This window comes from Mastomys coucha, unplaced genomic scaffold (assembly GCF_008632895.1).
Source record: "Mastomys coucha isolate ucsf_1 unplaced genomic scaffold, UCSF_Mcou_1 pScaffold13, whole genome shotgun sequence".
NCBI classification, from domain to species: domain Eukaryota; kingdom Metazoa; phylum Chordata; class Mammalia; order Rodentia; family Muridae; genus Mastomys; species Mastomys coucha.
Window position 1 is genome coordinate 62684485 of NW_022196895.1, and position 5995 is coordinate 62690479.

The 5995-nt window shown below is 42.1% G+C and overlaps 1 long non-coding RNA gene across 1 annotated transcript; it reads right to left on the bottom strand.

The window, feature by feature from the left end:
* Positions 1-2512: 2512 nt before the first annotated feature.
* On the bottom strand, positions 2513-5506 carry LOC116087287. The gene is made up of 2 exons (XR_004117346.1): positions 5354-5506; positions 2513-2708 (listed from the first exon to the last, which is right to left on the bottom strand). It is a non-coding gene; the product is annotated as an uncharacterized LOC116087287 (long non-coding RNA).
* Positions 5507-5995: the final 489 nt, after the last annotated feature.

The following is a 5995-nucleotide window of genomic DNA, read 5'->3' on the forward strand; positions in this document are numbered from 1 at the left end:
AAGAAGAAGAAGAAGAAGAAGAAGAAGAAGAAGAAGAAGAAGAAGAGAAGAAGAAGAAGAAGAAGAAGGGGGAAAAGAGAGAGCAAAATGTCTGTATTATATAGGGAAGAGCCTCTGGGGGAAAGGCAGCCCCAACCCCTGGACTGAAAAGCTCAGGGTTGGGGGCAGGGGCCAGGGGTGTTGGAAGAACCTGGAGGCCAGGTTGGCTTTGTATGTAAAACATGCAGCTCAGTCCTTGACCTGGGTCTGAAGCCAAACACTCCCTGCCCCTTTCACCATTGCTGAGAAACCCAGAGAGCTCTCCCTAGCCTGATAAATAGATTTCACTCCTGATGGGTTGCTAGCCTCCCATCTTTTCTTGTCCCTGTGACAAAATGCTCTGACCAAAGCATCTTAGAGGAAAGAAGGTTTATTTGAGCTCACAGTCCACAACCACAGGAAAACTAAAGCAGCGGGACCAGGAAGCGTCTGGCTACTATATGCTCACAATCAGGAGAAGAGAGTCGCAATGCACGCATGCTGCCACTCAGCTCACCATTCTCACTGTTATAGTCAGGATCCCCTGCCGGGGGATGGTCCTACTAAGATGCGTTCTTCGCCACATCATTTAATCCACAAGTATAATTTCTCATGGGCATGATCTAAGGTCCATCTCCCAAGGCATTCTAGATCCTGTCAAGTTGCCAGTTAACACTAAGAATCACACTTATCTCCCACATCGGGTCACGTCTCTGTAACCTGAGTGATTCACTGTCTACTTTATCATCTCTCCTTGATGCTGTTTCTGGCTCCATCGCCACACAGCACAACAGTGAGTGGCTTCAGGCGCTTTTATTCTGTAATAGATCTTTTGGAAGGTTTGTAGTTAATTAACTTGGTGCAACAGCGTACTCAGAACTAGAAATTAGTATGGAAATGACCTCATGGGGATTTAATCATGATATACTATGGCGATTTCTTGGCAATCAGCAATTCATAAAGTGTAGTAAAAAATAAGCACAGGATCAAGGGTTCTCGAACTGTAAAGCACATTCCTTTTCTGACTATAAGTATGTTTACTGTTACTCAGCTTTAATCACAGAGAGGTGGATTCTATCTCTAAATATATATATTTACATTTGTATAAATATATATATGTAAAATACCTCCTCTTGAAAGTGGAGCTGAATTCCACACAATTTCAATTTAGACTTTATAATTCTTTTTATTCTTGAAATTTAATTTTGAAGGTTTTGACTAGTTTTCCTTTTTAAGGCTGGGTTTTGGCGAGCTGGTGTCTGGTACCTCAGAGTACAGGAGACCTGCCTTTGAGTTTCTTTTGCTTCATAGTACTTCCTACACTCCAAACCAAAATGGAGTACTTCTTTGCTTTGAGTCTACACGCAGCTACTCCTTGATTCTTTTTTTTTTTTTTTCTTTTTTTTGAGACAGGGTTTCTCTGTATAGCCCTAGCTATCCTGGAACTCACTCTGTAGACCAGGCTGACCTCGAACTTGGAAATCTGCCTGCCTCTGCCTCCCAAGTGCTGGCATTAAAGGCGTGCTCCACCACTGCCCAGAACTCCTTGATTCTTAATCTGTGCTGCTTTGCACCACCATGAAAATGTGTTGAGTCAAACTATCTTGTGACTTATTGACCTTGATTCTGCACTGACTATTTAATAAGAATGAATAAGAATGCCTTATAATTATTCTTCAATAGTGACTCCCCTTCAGCCTCTTCCCTCCCCCCCACTCATATTTTGTCGAAACAGTTTGTGAGAACTGATGTTAGCTCCCTTAAGAGCTTGGAATTTAATAGGGATCTCATCCCATGGGTTTTTCTGTAGTATGCAAGTTTCCTTTTGTCTTTAATAAAATAAATTTTGGTTAATTTTGTAAAGAGTCCAATTGTATATGGTTCAGACTGGCCTCAAATCTACTGTGTAATTCAGGCTAGTTACCTTGAAGTCCTGATCCTCTTGCCTCAGCTTCCTGGATGCTGAGATTATAGATCTACACCACCATGCGTCGGTACAGATGTATTTTAGAAGCTCAGGTAAGTGGACTTTGGATGTAATGGATGTTAAGAATGAGGAAAGGAAAAACAATTGAGGCTATGGATATGGCTCAGTTGGTAGGATACTTGCCGTGCATGGAGGTCACCTCAAGGTGGCTTGCTACTATACAGAGAAGCAGCTTTTAACTTCAATCAGGTAAAAACTATTTAGACTTCACCTACAGTGTGAAAACTGTGACTCTTGATTAGGAAGCCCTTACTTGATGTCACAAAGATACCCCCTTTCTTCCTCTAAATGCTTTAAAAGTGTATCTCTTCCACGTAAGTCATAACCGAATGTGTGAATGATGTAAGTTAGTGATCCGTTTTATTATTTTCATATGCGAAAAGCCACTTGTCCCAGAGCCATTTATTGAGCCCTCCTCCTTTCTGTGTAGTTAGCGCTATTGTACATCAAATGACACATGTCATTTTTCATTATCTGTTGCTGCAACAAAATATCTGAGGTGGATGCTTAATAAAAAAAAGTTATTTAATTCCTACTTCTGGAGGGTGAATTTGTGTGTCTTCTGATGAAGTCTCCATTGGCTGAGTCACAATGCGATCAAGAGCATCCTGGTGGGAACATGGGTAAGAATGAGCTGTCATGTGGTGATGAAAAGCCAGAGAGATGCAGTGGCCATCCTTGCTCTTTTGCTAAGAACCTGGAACTGACAAAGGTGTGGAGGAAACTATATTAGTCCTTCCACTAACAGCACCTCCACCGCTTCACTCACCTTCCATTAGACCCTGTTCTTAAAGGTTCTGTCACCTTTCAACACTTCATACTAGGGAGAAAGCTTCCAGAGCATGAGCCCTTTGGGAGACACACTGAAGACTATGTAAGCCATGGCACATGGTCGGGCCTGCTTCTAGTCTCTGTTCTGTTGGTTTTTTTTTCCTCTCTCTGATCTACTAGCTGACTATTACAGTCAATTTTGGGACAAAGCTTGACATCTGGTGGGACAAGGTTTATAAAAAAAAAAAAACCTTATTATTTTTGCTAAATACACTTTTTGTTTTAAAACCACGTACATTCTGCAGACAACCTCACCAGAATTGTAAAAATAATAGATTTGCTTTTTAATTTTATTTTATGTGTATTAGTATTTTGCCTATATGCATGTATGTGTGTATACCACACGCATGCCTGGTGCCCATTCTGGTAAGATGTAGGCATTTGATCCCCGAGGACTGGAATTATAGATACTTGTGAGCTGCCATGTGGGCTCTAGAAACTGAATCTAGGTCCTCTGGGGCATGTAGTCCTGTGTGCTCTATGCTTTTCTTTACTGATGTTTGAGTGTAGTATTTATTCAGTCTTCTCTATCCTTGATGTTCTTGCTTATGATTGGTCAAATCTATTGGTGATATTTTACCCGGTTCACTGACATTTTTAGTTTCAACAGTTCCATATGCCTTTATCCCCTTGCATCTAATTTTTCTATGTTGCTGATCTTCCAAATTCATGTTACGTATTTTATCATCCATTTTGTCGACACTCTGTCCATTGTTGACTCCCTCGTCCTCAGCTGAACTCATTTGCTTGTTTGAATCTCCCTTGAGGCCAGAGCTTACTTCTGCTATTACGAGTCTGAGATGTTCATGTGGGATTTTAAACTTGTTTAAACACAGTAGTTGGATCACTGTGATGTTTTGCTGGAGTCACGGTCCCTTTTGCTTTCATGTAGCTGGTGTTTCGGTGTTGTGATTTACATATCTGATGGATGACTCTTCCAGTCTTACTTGGGGACATTCTTATGAGATGCTTACCCTTGAGGATTCAACATCTGGTATGATTCAGAGAGGAGAAAATGAACTTCTGGGACTGTAATAATATCAGAACGCACAGGATTTAGAAATGCACCTACTGAGCATCCACTACTGTATGGCCAGTGGGGATAAAGCTGAAAACAGAGAGATTAAGTGAAGTTACAATTATTTAGGACAAATGTGGGAACAGTAAGCACGTGAGACCAAAGGAGGCAGGGAAGGGAAGAAACAAGAGAATGAAAGAAATAAGGGTAAGAGGGTAGAGAGAGAGATAAAAAAAGCACAGCTGGCGGGACAAGGACAGCAAGGAAAAGATAAAGGAGGAATACAAAATTTCCTGATCATGACAAAGTTTGAAAGCCGAATTTTATAAATGTAAGGAAAGGAATAAAAAATTAAAACCTAGGAATTTTCAAGTAAAAGGACAGGAAGAAAAAGGTCACACTAGTTGGACAAATGGGGACCCTAAGACCTGTATCAGCTTGGTGCTCTCTCACAGCAGTGGCAGATTGCTCGCACTTAGTCAGCTGACTCCAGGACTCCAGCCCACCTTTTCTGATTGTCACCTTCTTGCCATCCGCAAATGTTCCTTGAATGAATGGCACTGAGCTTGTTACCAGAGGCTCTCTATTATTATTATTATTATTATTATTATTATTATTATTATTATTATTATTGTTGTTGTTGTTGTTGTTGTTGTTGTTGTTGTTGTTGTTGTTGTTGTTGTTGTTGTTATTAGATATTTTCTTTACTTACATTTCAAATCTTATCCCCTTTCTCGGTTTCCTCCCCGCTCCCGGAACCGCCCCCCCATCCCCTCCTTTCTGCCCAATGCTTCCATGTTCCTCCTCCACACCCACCCACTCCAGCCTCCCCACCCTCGATTCCCCCACACTGGGGTCATCTATCAAGCTTTCATAGAACCAAGGACTTCTTCTCCCATTGATGCCTGACAAGGCCGTCCTCTGCTACATGGGCAGCTGGAGCCATGTGTACCCCTTTAGCCGAGGCTCTTTATTGCTTTCTCCTGTTTGTCTCTCAGTGCATTCATCAGATCGATACAACTGCGCCTGCACTCTCCTTTCTTCCTTAATAAGTCTTTCACTGTGCACCGATTTCCAACTTCCAGATAGCATCTCATTAGGTGATGCTTTTGGAGAAAAGTGTCTCTCATCACACTAGCCTGAAATCAACACTTGAGGTTTCTTTAAAATCATTATTTTTTGAGATAATATAATTATCGTCAAAATTTTTTGTATAACCTTCCCGTGATTTTTCAAATTCATGGTCTCTAATTTTATTAATTGTTACGGGTGGTGTGTGTGTGTGTGTGTGTGTGTGTGTGTGTACACATGTGTGTGCGTGAGCATGTGAGTATGCGTTTGTGTGTATATTCCTAAATAGATTGATATAACCTGTCAGCCCGCGCAAGGTTAATTATAAGCAGATGTTTTCAGGGCTGGCCATTTGCTATTGGATAGCCAATGTGTGTGCTCTTTCCTACGGAAGTCTGTTTTTCCCACTCTCAACATTCCTTAGTTACCTGGAGTTCTCGTGCGGGGTTGAGGCTTTCTGGGATCTCCCTCGTCTATATTAACACAAGTATCGGTGTTATTTTCATTCAGCTCGTGTTTTAGGCAGTCATATTAGTGGGGCTTTATGCGGCGTAGTTTCTGACGTTCCTAGCAGACACAACCCCACAGCAAACTCCCTGATCCTTACATTTCTAAAATCCTTCTGCTCTCTTTTCTGCCATGATCCCTGAGTCTTAGGTTGGGAGACCAGTGACCTCTGAGCTGTAGCTGACCCGAAAACTTCCTACTGAGGGTTAGCTTTCCTGCTGTCAGAAAGTACCATGCAAGCTTCCAAAGGCAGGAAGCAAACAGCGGTCCTACCCAGCTATGACAACTACAAACCACAAGGACCTGAACGGCACAAGAGGGAAGTCATGTCTGACCGGAAACCTCGCCAACTACCCAGGGCTAGTGACGTCATGGGTCTTGGGGAAGCACCTACAACGGCTACTTTACTAACCCTCACAGTCTCTAACTACATTCTAAATATTTGCCCGTAGATGAATGTAGTCCTCAGCCCACATTGAGGAGACCAACAGATGGGAGACCACTATAGGCACCCCAAATCAATCAAAACGCTGAGTTGGGAAGCCCAGTCCCTGTGCAGATTG